The following is an 11655-nucleotide window of genomic DNA, read 5'->3' as shown; positions in this document are numbered from 1 at the left end:
GACTGACTGACTGACTGACTGACTGACTGACTGACTGACTGACTGACTGACTGACTGACTGATGACTGACTGACTGACTGACTGACTGACTGACTGACTGACTGACTGACTGACTGACTGACTGACTGACTGACTGACCTGACTTACTGACTGACTGACTGACTGACGACTGACTGACTGACTGACTGACTGACTTGACTGACTGACTGACTGACTGACTGGACTGACTGACTGACTGACTGACTGACTGACTGACTGACTGACTGACTGACTGACTGACTGACTGACCTGAACTGACTGCTGACTGACTGACTGACTGACTGACTGACTGACGCTGACTGACTGACTGACTGACTGACTGAGCTGACTGACTGACTGACTGACTGACTGACTGACTGACTGACTGACTGACTGACTGCTGACTGACTGACTGACTGACTGACTGACTGACTGACTGACTGACTGACTGACTGACTGACCTGACTGACTGACTGACTGACTGACGACTGACTGACTGACTGACTGACTGACTGACTGACTGACCTGACTGACTGACTGACTGACTGACTGACGACTGACTGACTGACTGACTGACTGACTGACTGACTGACTGACTGACTGACTGACTGACTGACTGACTGACTGACTGACTGACTGACTGACTGACTGACTGACTGACTACTGACTGACTGACTGACTGACTGACTGACTGACTGACTGACTGACTGACTGACTGACTGACTGACTGACTGACTGACTGACTGACTGACTGGTAATAGCGAAGAACGGTTTGATAATGAAGGCGTGGGAGCCATGAGTACAACTTTCGTTAGTAACTACGATGAGGTTATCCTCAGCAAGGATTTAGGAGGAGGTAAAATTTTATAAAAAAATTAATTCTATGTCTGATAACACGATGATAGCGGCCTAATATTAAGAAATTAAATAGCTAGTGTATGAGAAGCTGCGGCAGTAGTTTTGGGTAATGAAACGCGATTTCAAGAACGTCGAGTACGTATGTTTGGCGTACATGCCAACGAGATTCTAAATGCTGTTGGCACGAAAAGAAACTTTTTGCGCAACTATGCTACCTGCCAACAAAGTTCTTCCACAAAAGTTCATCCTCCCATGCGTTATGACTACTCAACGTTTTATGGCATTGCATGGTTCTGGTTAAGACGTTGTTTACTGTATTATTACCGACAAACATAAGCTAGTTTGATCCAATACCAGTGGCTCGTTCGGGTTCATGAAGATAATTTTTTCCTGATTCAACCGAAGAAGGGACCGTATGGATATTTACCGGGGCAATGACTCGAACAGTGTTCGAATGAAAGCAAAAAAAAACGTGAATCATTCGTAGCACCTCCTGGCATTCAGCTTAATGAGCGGAAGTACAGATGGGTCGAGAGAAAAAGCTTGCCGATAGCTGAGTAAAGCAGCTTACGCTCTAAAATGACGTTAGTTTTGGCATATGAAACCTTGTACAGGGGAAAGTTCAGCATCTTCGTCCTAAAAAGGGGATGAAGTGGAAGGTAAATGTTTCTGCAGGGCAGTTTCTTTTTGTTTGTTTGTTTTTTATTGCGTGTAGGTATAGCGTAGGCGTGCATTTGCTCTTTGAATTGTGCTTGCCCTACTATTTCAAACCGGAAAAGCGAGTGAAGCGTGCGAAGCCTGTGACGCGCAAGCCAGGAACAATAACAGGCCGTAGTGTATTTAAGTGGCATGTAATGTATCGAGTGTTCAAGTCAGCGCGATGATATGTAATGTTTTAATGATGAAAGATTTGACGAAAGCCCTTGTGTTATTGTACATATTGAAACTTCTGGGGATTAAGTGTTTAAGTGCAGAAGGTAAGTTCTCATCGCTTTATTGCATATTCACGCTATTGTTGTATGTTTTATAGTTGCATAAGGTTTAGATACACGGTTTTATACTCTCACAAACTTATTACAGAAAACACCGCTGTAGCTTTGTGCCCTTTAGTTTAATCTACTGCTTTCACTCTCTTTCATGCTGAATATGCATTCCTAGCAACAAGCACGCTGCACAAAGCAAAATAACACCCTTATGGGCAAATTATCTCGTAATTACATTTACTGCACCACTTCGTATTCTAAACATTTTATGTCTTCTCCCCCCTGCCCCTTGTGTTGTTGTCTTGTTTCGACATCTTCTTCTAGGTGTAGGTCGCTCGGCGTGCTTCATTACCCCCAGTTTGGTTTGCATCTCTCCTTGGATGATACTTGAATATATTTCCAATGGCAGCGAATTCCACGGTGTCATTAGGACCCATGTACCATATGGCCTTCAAGTGTGCTCGTTGACTTGCTGTCTTTAAACGCGAAATGGGCCCTTGTAGGCCGCGTTGACACTCGGTCCTCTTTTCACCAGCACTAAGTCAGCTACGTCGAGTTCTGGTAATGCTGTATTTTGTCGCTTGTCGAAATTTCTCTTCATTCCTTCATGGTACCATATTACACTTTTTATTGATCTTGCGGCTTCTTGGAGATCAATGTTCTTGTCAATGCCAAGGCTTACGTCCGCAGGCGGATATGCTGGTCTCCCAGTTGCAGCAAATAGAGGAGTATATCCCAGTCCGGCTCCTACTTGCTCTGCAAGTAGGAGAAATCGACGCTTTTCAAAGAAATACTGATCACTGGTCCAGACCTGTAGCGGTAGAAAATGGCATAATACTATCACTCAAGCGAGCTCCCACGGAATGATGAGACGAAGCGCTCCTTCCATGTGCTCCATGCATCACATTCATGTCCTATGACACGCAACTCGTACCATTTTCATGTGATGCCCCCTAAAAACGGGAGCATTTGTTTCACTAGTTGTTCATCGGTGTCCCAGTGGTTCTGTTTACAGGCGTATTCTAAGAAAGTAATCCATCCCTCTGGAGTGCCCGACGAACTATCAAACAATTCTGGTTTCGCAAGCTCAGTAGGATGGCTGTCTCTCAGGCTCAACGCCGATAAAAGTGTTTGAATCATTTGATTTTTTTTTTGAAAAATTGTTTCTGCTGAGCTTGAATCACCTGCGGAACAACGGAGAGGTCTGCATGGGAAGTTGGCTCCGATGCAGCTGGCTTCTCTAGTTTGGGTGTCACAAGGCGGTTGAAAAGGGAGACTTGAAGGTTTCTCTTCACAGACTTTTTTCCAAGAGTTCGTCGAGCGACATAGACGCCTTCTCGCGAACTATTGAGATGAGCTCACCTGTCATCGATGGAAGATCGACTGGCGGATCTCCAGGGAGTGCGTACTTCGTGAAGACCAGGCTGTCTGTGGATGGCTGAATGAAGAAGGTAACCCACATCATGGATTGTCAAAGCCGACTGCGCCAAAATATATAATAAAACCTCACTTATTAACTGAACACAAGAGACTCCACCTTGTTCTATCGAACTTCGTTAGTATCTTCTCCCCCTGCCCCTTGTCTTGTTGTCTTTTTCGACTTCTTCTTCTAAGTGTAGGCCGCTTGGCTTGCTTCATTTCGCAAATATTAGAAAAAAAGACTAATAAATGAGGGTTCTCAGTCTGACGCGTTCTCAAACCTTTGCCCGGGTCTATGCGAGAAAAGCAGGCACAGCCTCCCGTTTCATCCATGATGTAATCCGTGCACAGGTGCCAGCTACCGTCTTCCTTTGGAGCAATGGTAATAGGTGAGGCAAATGGAGACACTGAGGGGGCGAATCACATTGGCATCTAACATCTTTTGAAGTTCTTCCTTTAACAATGCTTTCTTCTCTCGCCTCAAGTTATATGGTTTTTTTCAGAACTGTTTTGTCATAAAGCTGAAATGAAACCTCGAAATTTATAGTCGCCCGTGGATACCCTCTTAACAAATGCAGTTCGGGGTACTGTTGTGGAATTACACTGCTTTTGTTCGGCATCCGTAGGTGGTCCTCTTTGTGTCCCGGCTCCGCTTGTCAGCTTCTTTATCAGCAGACACTTCATCGTTCAAATAAATATTCAATCTCAACCGCTTCATATCTGGACGAGAAAGGAGAAAGTCGTACACCACTGCGTCTAAAACTAGTGCAAGAACTGCAGTTTTAGACTGGTACGTCACTTTCAGACGTACCCACTCACAATACTCTTTCCCGCTTCCATCGTATCCACGTACAAGAACAGACCTTCCGCAGAATACATCTTGATTATTAGCATTGCTTTTCTTAAGGATAGATACAGATACAGACGCCCCACTGTCTATCAGTGCTCGTATGCGTTGTCTATTCACCTCCAGGTATATATGCTACAAGCATCGAGAAGTCAAACAAACAGTCTCGTTTTGTATCTTAGGGTCAGAGTGAGAACCCTCATTTATTACTTTTATTCTAATATTTTCGAAATGCGTCCTTCAGTCATAGACTCCATATCGGTGGTGTGCAACGACTCTCAGTGACTTGCGGCTTGCGAAGAGTTTGGCGGCTGCGCACGAAACTCCATTTCCTGACGGTCCTGTCCCTTGAACATCTCGAAGCGACTTTTCTGTCCTCTCCGTCCAATGACAGGCCATATCTTGGAGTGACTGCCGCAATGTCTCCAGAGTTTTCGGTGCTCTAGCGCTCTCTGCTTCCTCCGTAAATCCTGGGTCCGTGTGGTGCTTTGAAGAGGGGCAATCTCAGAGCATGTGCTTAAAATCGCTCATCGCACCACCGTCGGGAGACAGAGGGGAAACTTCCGCGTACCTACTGAAGACGGAGAGTGTGGGATACAAAGTGAAAATAAAAATCCTGCTGGTGTATTTTGTCACCGAGTACACCATATGCAAGAATCACAAAAATAAAAATGGCAGCGTATTCGAAGCAGTGTTACCTACCAATTTTTAGAAATAACCTACGTCATGGTCAAAATTACCCTACTTTACCCTAAACGTTTTTTTTATTACCCAACATTTTACTCTACGCCCACGGTACCGGCTATACTTCCAAATACGGTCCAGACAACAAATCACTGCACAACACGCGGACGTGCTGTGGCGCTGAAGTCGGCAGTTTGAAAATTGCACTAATGGCATCTTCTTCAAATCACGCCGGTGCCCACCTGGGCGCCCCAGTGTGCCATTTCGTCCAATCACCGTAGTGCCTGGGCAGCCCAGTGCACACCTTTGCGATTTGTCGAGGATGGCATAGGAACCATGAAGGGCAGCAGATGGGAAGCGAAAGCGCTCCTGTATTTGTATGGAAAGAGCGTTGACTTACAGTTGAGAAAAAGCCATAAGAAGAAGACTCATGAGCAAGTTTACAGCTGGAAGTGTAAGCAATATGTTCAAAAAGAACGTTAAGCAAGCGGTCAGAGAAGCGGAAGAGATTTATTGGATAGCAGCAATGGAAAGAAAACCGGCTTGAAGTAACTATAAAAAGGGCAAAGACGAAATAAGCATGCGTACATTTTATCATCATTCAAGGGGAAACGCTTTGCTGTTGAAGCCTGGTCAGCTTGCCTTATAACGCGTAGTTTTAAAGCAACATTCGCTAAAGAAGGAAAATTCACATGCGTGGGGAGTGTAAGGAAACGATGGAAAAAGCTTTAATTGAATGCGAAGATATACATTCGCGAGCATGTTAGGCCACTAGCCTACAAGAAGCCTTGGGGTTTAGATACAACACGGGAGGGGTAAATAGCCGGTTATAAGTAAAATATGACTGGATGACCAGTGGCGGTAAAGCAGGCAGAAAGCAAAAACTAGGAGAACTAAGGTTAATCTGCATCAAAGCGCACACAGTTGGTCTGTGAATTTAAAAGGTTTTTTATAGGAAGTGAACCTTGATACGACTATACAAGATTAGGCCCTAATTTATTGAGAATAATATTTATAATAATAATAATAATAATAATAATAATAATAATAATAATAATAATAATAATAATAATAATAATAATAATAATAATAATAATAATAAGAAGAAGAAGAACCACTCTTCAGCTTGGTGCAACGCAGGTCATAGACTCGCTATAAAGGAAATGCTAATATAATTATCCATACCCTATCGTCGAAAAATCTCGCATGGTCCCTATTCGCCTAAGATGACTCGAAGGTGAACGCCACGTTTTTCTTCAGTCGATTGTATTGATCCCTTAGAATAACAGAGCTGAGCAAGTTGGTAAGTATTCATGCTAAAGAGACAGTGCGTGCAAACACGGACACAAGAAAGAAGTTAAGGTACTACAAACGCCGACTAACAACTGCAAAGGCACATAACGGCGTAAAGGAAAGATGGCACGAAAACTTATCTGTGCATGCCTAGGCAGTAGGTGAACCTATCAATCCAGCACGCGTAGGCGTCTACGTGAATAATAACTGTTAAGGCATTTGAATTCTTCTTTATGCAAGTTCATTGACGGTTTACTCACGCATGCGCTACCGCTATTATCGATGTACGGTGCCTCCGTCATACTGATTTCCCCGCCCTCGAAACATTTCTGCACTTAGCGTGGTTTTTACTACCTCTGGGATCGGAGGCATTGCAAGCATTCGGCAGCTCGGCAGCATCCGGAATCGGCTCGCCTATGACTTAGCGACAATGTCCTTTGATGACGTCATCATGTGGCTTCACCTTACGTGATGTCACAGTGACGTCACTATGACTTCATGATGAGGTCATAAACTATGGCGATCTGAGACATCGCCATGAAGTCATTAGTTGACGTCGTTATATGATGATGATTTTATGCATCACTCGTGCGAACGCTGGCGGTCACTTTTACGTATCTAAGTCTTTGGCCCACATAACTCAAACCGACCGCCGTAGCTAAATTTAAAAGCCCCTCCCAGCAAAGAACGAATGGGAGACGGTGGAGAGGGAAAAAAACCAGCTATGGAAAAATAAATATGCCAGCACAGAGATGTGTGACTTATTATCTTTCTTCTCTGCATTGTGCTGGTTACATGTGAATTAAAACAGTTCCAGTTTTATTCACAGAAACATTTAGTTTTCAGGTCTCTATACGAATGTCCCCACGGAAATGTCACGTCCCTCATGTACATTTTCCGCTGATCGATGACGAGCGAAAAGTGGAAATTACCCTACGCCTGAAAAGAATGTCGCATTCCCGCCCTTCTTCCCCACGCTGCCTGAAAAATTCCGAACGTACCCTACAAATATGGTAATTACCTTGCGGTTGCAATACGGATTCAAAGCAGGCGACGTATTCGAGTAATTAGGTGGCGCCAAAGCACTGCACGTCTGGTTAATTACATGCTTGAAAACTTCCAGCGCCTGCGATTTCATAACGCTTTTCTACGTGTACTGGCCTTATAAATATACTCAAATTAATAAAGTGTGCAATAAGAATCTTCTGCTACCACGAAATCGTTCTTAATTAATGTGCGCAGGGTACGGATGGAGTTTAAAATAGCAATTTCCGTCGGGATTCTTTTTTTTTAAAATACAGCTATTTCATATATCATGCAAAAGGAATCAAAACTCTGCTTGATACGAACAAACCCGTCGCTGCGTCAGCAAACAGGATCTGAGCGAACGCTCAGCAGGGTTGCCAATGGTGGCTACTTTTCGCCAAATTGGCGAATTTGAGAGGCCCATGGCGACCTAAAATTATGAATGGCGACATGGCGAATTTTTGGCGATTTTCGGCTTAGGTCTCCACTGAGTTATACATCCTAAGCTCAGTGTCTTCGCAACGAATGAGCGGCAACATTCACTGTATTTTTCTTGGTTTTATACCTAAGGGTGTTGCTATCGCGGAACGATTCTATTTTTTATTCCAATGCTTTTCGTGCTTTTCGCGCTTGGCCATTGGTCAGAACGACGGTCCGTCCGCATTATCAACGCGATCAGCCACCGCGAGTGGTGGATGATAAGAATAGCATAGAATATGGCATTGGAATCGGGAATAGCATCGTTCCGCGATTGCACCCTAAGAGTAGAATGTACACATTACGCGTCATTCCGTATGTCCGTCCTGTAACTCGTGTGTATCTCCTCAATTCGGCAGGAAGTACGGGAACGTCCCCCAGAGACATTCTAGCAAAATGCAAACCGCGAGGGGGCAGTGTTTGACTATAAGTTAATAGCTTTCGGCGCTTTAAGCTTCTCTAAAGTTTCGCTTCTGAAGGGGCTAGGCGACGGGTTGGCCGCGTGTTCCGACCATTTGTTCCGCCAAGGCTCCAACTGTTCTGAATAGCTTGGCGACTTATTCACTGTTGCAGTACCCCCAATTCAGCTGGTAAAGACTGTTTTGGAATCAGCGAAGAGAGAAGGATACGCGGCTATCTGTGCAATAAAAAAATATTTATTGAGGCGTATTCCACTGTTCTCGGTGAGCGTGTGCAATGACAACAATCGCTATACAACATTTTACATTGCCTACCTGTTCATTAATAACGCATCGGATTGACGCGTGTAGATATAAGTGACTGTAAGAAAGGGTCGGAGCGTCCGGTATCATATTAGTTCCCACTGAAAAGGTGTAAGACTCACTAATGATCGGTTCCTGTAAGACTTCTGTCGTGTTACCTTCAATAAACCTTTTATAATCCTTTTAATTCTTATAGGGGTACGTAAAGCTGTCTACAAACAACGCTTTCAAGGTTTTCGCCCGAGGTTTACGACACATTTACCTTTGAAACGAGCGGACAGGGATGAAAGGATATCATGAGCGTTTCATTCATTCACCCTTGCGCCACCACGCATATCTATCTTGCGGCTAGTCGGAGAAGCAGCACCTTGCACTCCCATGGTGAAGCGGGCGATACGACTGCCATTGAGAAACGTCAATATAATTTAAGGGTCTTGGATGGTACTGTATTCTATTGGGCTATACGTGAGAGGAATTTTTTATTACTAGGTATGACGCACATATCTAGAATGGAGACTTTTTTGGCGAGGTTAATTTGTAAACAAAATGGCGACTTTTGGCGACTTTTTGCTCTTCATTTGGCGACATTTACTCGAAAGTGAGTGGCAACCCTGACGCTCAGTGATCACACCACTCCTATTTAAAGGGCCCCTAAACCACGCACAGGTCGAAATTTAGTTTTTACGTTGCAGTTTGCAGGAGGCCACAGCGAACGCAAGCGGAGTTACACGCATTCGCTTTTTATGGGCGAAGCTCCTTAAGGCGGCACCCGTTCGTCCCTCGTAGTCGTAGTAGTAGTGCGTAACCAGTCGTAACGCTAGTACCAGATCTTGACCTCCAAGGTGGTGCTGGTGGGAGATTTTTTCTGTGCGTTGTTGAACAATAAAAAATTCGCAGTGTGCGCGTTAACTAAAAGCCGAATTCTTCTGTCTCTCATTCCCCATTAGCAGCCATTGGCATGTTTCAGTAGGAAACGTTAGTAGAACTAGAAGTGTAAGTGTTAGCTAAAAGCCGACTTCTTCTGTCTCTCATTCCCATTAGCAGCCATTGTTTACCTCCAAGGTAGTGCCTGGTGAGATTTCTCCTGTGCGTGATTAAACAATAAAAATTTTGTTCAAAACGCCGTTAATTGATGAAATAAACCAACGAAAGACGACAGATGTTTTCTAAAAGCAAAACGAAAGAACGCCAGATGTTTCTAAAGCAAAACGAAGAGACGCCAGCTGCTTAACGAAAGACGCCAGATGTTTTCTAAAGCAATGGTTTTCTAAACAATGAAAATTCACAGCGTACATGTAAAATTAAAGTGAGCTGCAAGTCGTCATAACTCATCGAACCTTTAGTATAAACGCGCCCGATCTCACGTCGGTGATGATGTACAGGGCAGAATTCACGGAAGATTCACGGTTTACCGATGAACCTCCGCAGCTTCCCCACTCATCATCATTCACTCCATGGATATGCTGTGATTTTTTTAGGGGCGTAACTCCTCTTATACCCTTGTCACACGGGTAGTCTAACCACAGTTAAGTACGACGGCCGTTAAGTCTAACGGCTGTTGTACCTTGTCACACGACAACCCTAACCGCAGTTAATCCGCTAACAACCATTTTCCTAAACTGAGGTAGGCAACCCCTGTTAGCGCCGTAAACTGACAACATGGCGGCCCCCATGTCGGACGCGAGCATCTCGGCTCCTAGCGAAATATCGAGCCAAAAGCGTGTCAACTGGTCCGCTGCGACGACGGAGACGTTGATACGCGTTTGGGAAGATAAATTACCGGCTTTGAGGTGCAAGTTTGTCCGTGCTGCAAAATTGTAGTGTGCGTTTCACGAGATTGATACACGGCTGCGTTCGCTCATTGAACAGGGCTTCACGCTATTTGATAGACGCGCATCAAAACACGCTGCTGACGCGTCCGTAATCGAGCGTGAAACCCTGTAAAAGGTGGTGTGTAGCACTAACGCATCCATGTATCAACTAAAGAACGCTTGGAAGCGCTGCAAACGTGTGACAGAGCCTCTGTCTGGTTTACGGTAACTGTGGTTACGTCCGCTAACTGCGGTTGGGCATAACAGCAATTAAGCTTACCCGTGTGACAAGGGTATAAGTCTAACCTTGTCCCATGTCAGGCGTAACCGCGGCAGTATCTCCCGAACAATATAATAGATGGCGCTGTCCCATAGAGATGCATGCAAACTGCAGTTGGGTGACGATATACTAGATGGTCCCATAGAGATAGAAAAATAAAGAAAACCAAAATAAACAAAAAGTAAAAGTAAAAAAAAGAAAAAAAGATATAAAAAACATAAAAATAAAAAAATATGAAAAATAAAAAAATATATAAAAATTTAAAAAATAGAAAAATAAACAAGAAGGAAAACGAAACAGGAAAAAAAATCAAAGCGGCGTATCGCTTTGATTACTGCTGGGCGAAACCACTGAACATTTCACGGTGTACATATGATTGCTTCAGGAGCTTCGCCCAAGCCCTTCATCATTCACCCGTGGATATGCTGCAATTTTTTTAGCTCTTTCCTTCCTTACGCTGCGTTCGTCGGCTCGTCTGTCCACCCACGGCCGCTAATGGTCCACCTCTCCGAGTGCTCTTCCTCAGCGTGCGAGGTGAAAACGCAAGGAACGCACGCACCTTCTAGCAGAAAACAAGTTTTAGGGGCGAAGCTCCTTAAGGCGGCACCCGTTCGTCCCTCGTAGTCGTCGTGGTCGTAGTAGTGAGTAACAAGTCTTACGCTTTGACCTCCAAGGTGGTGCCGGTGGGAGATTTCTCCTGTGCGTTGTTGAACAATAAAAAATTCGCAGCGTGCGCGTTAACTAAAAGCCGAATTCTTCTGTCTCTCATTCCCCATTAGCAGCCATTGGCATGTTCCAGTAGGAAACGTTAGTAGAAGTAGAAGTGTAAGTGTTAGCTAAAAGCCGACTTCTTCTGTCTCTTATTGCCATTAGCAGCCATTGTTTACCTCCAAGGTAGTGCCTGGTGAGATTTCTCCTGTGCGTGATTAAACAATAAAAATTTTGTTCAAAACGCCGTTGATTGATGAAATAAACCAACGAAAGACGCCAGATGTTTTGTAAAAGCAGAACGAAAGAACGCCAGATGTTTTTCTTAAAGTGTAGTAGTAGTAGTTATATCACTGGTAGGTCTCTTCGTATACCTCCCATAGGGACGCGTAATTCAAACGTTCTGCGACTCTTGCGCCGAGAGCGCCAAAAAAGCCGTTGAGTTAGGGCCCTGGCGAGTGGAAGCGCTGTAATGGCGGCGATGACGCAGCGGTTACGTAACGATTGCGTTTTTACGTCGTCGGGGCAA

General features: G+C 44.5%; 1 long non-coding RNA gene across 1 annotated transcript in view; it reads left to right on the top strand.

Annotated features, from left to right (window-relative positions):
* Positions 1 to 1668: 1668 nt before the first annotated feature.
* LOC119401786 (uncharacterized) overlaps positions 1669 to 11655 on the top strand; it is a 38230-nt gene continuing 28243 nt past the window's right edge. The window contains exon 1 of the long non-coding RNA XR_005185510.2: positions 1669 to 1853. This is a non-coding gene — a long non-coding RNA (uncharacterized LOC119401786). The remainder of the gene's footprint in view (positions 1854 to 11655) is intronic.

This window comes from Rhipicephalus sanguineus, chromosome 8 (assembly GCF_013339695.2).
Source record: "Rhipicephalus sanguineus isolate Rsan-2018 chromosome 8, BIME_Rsan_1.4, whole genome shotgun sequence".
NCBI classification, from domain to species: domain Eukaryota; kingdom Metazoa; phylum Arthropoda; class Arachnida; order Ixodida; family Ixodidae; genus Rhipicephalus; species Rhipicephalus sanguineus.
This window is presented reverse-complemented; position numbering and strand designations above follow the sequence as displayed.